Below are 1,019 nucleotides of genomic sequence, written 5' to 3' on the forward strand. Positions count from 1 at the left end.
CGGAAAGATGGGTCTTTCTAATCTGGCCCTCACGCAGGTTCGGCGTCTGCAGATCGCCTCTCCCTAGTCCATCCTCAGCCCTACCATGCTTATTAAAATATTACAGACACAGCTCCCCCTTAACACTTTGAAAGATCCTCGTTGATCCTACATACTGTTTCAGATCTTAAGCAATGTTGTGCCTACATCAACCTAAGGTAATAAAGAGGCCTCAGGGAGATTTGAACTCACGACTTCTGGTTTACGAGACCAGCACTCTAACCCCTGAGCTATGAAGCCAAACCAGGGGGAGCTGTGTCTGTAATATTTTAATAAGCATGGTAGGGCTGAGGATGGACTAGGGAGAGGCGATCTGCAGACGCCGAACCTGCGTGAGGGCCAGATTAGAAAGACCCAAGCAATATAGCAATGATGCAATTAGCAGTGAGGGACATTATAATAGAACATAGTTGAGGACGCAACATTGTTACAAAGTACGGCGTGTACCTGGTGTTGGCTGACACCTACAGGCACTGAAGTGTCATTACACAATTAAATATAGAGAAGTCCACATATGATATCTATGAGAGAATGTCCTCTGATTAATCAATAAATACGAATACTGAGCCCACAGGTCCAAGCCCTCCATATACCTTAAAGAGTGTGTTTTTTTGTTTTGTGTGGTAATTAACTGAACACATGCGCAAAAAATTATAGCAGTGATAGGCCAGTTTGCCTCGGCCAGGGTCTAAAAGTATCCCCGTCCCTGCCGCTGGGATTAGTTCACCTTCCCATCGGTGAAGACTTAGCCACGGTCCATGGCTGCTGGCATGGTCCTCGGCGGCTGCAGTCTAGATCATCGATCGCAGGTCATGGTGCAGAATAAGCCCTTAGATGTGAGGCTTGGCTACAAATGGGGGGTAGTGTCACACAGCCCGTGGCAGACTTCACCAGGAAGGGGCTGACAGTCACAGTGATGCACCTACACTGTCATTCAGCAGAGCGGAGTTTGTACCATGGCTAAGTCTTCATCAATGGGA

At 47.5% G+C, this 1,019-nt stretch overlaps 1 non-coding gene across 1 annotated transcript; it reads right to left on the reverse strand.

Annotated features, from left to right (window-relative positions):
• Positions 1-206: 206 nt before the first annotated feature.
• TRNAT-CGU lies at positions 207-279 on the reverse strand. Its single transcript has one exon. It is a non-coding gene; the product is annotated as a tRNA-Thr (tRNA).
• Positions 280-1,019: the final 740 nt, after the last annotated feature.

This window comes from Bufo bufo, chromosome 6 (assembly GCF_905171765.1).
Source record: "Bufo bufo chromosome 6, aBufBuf1.1, whole genome shotgun sequence".
Lineage (NCBI taxonomy): Eukaryota > Metazoa > Chordata > Amphibia > Anura > Bufonidae > Bufo > Bufo bufo.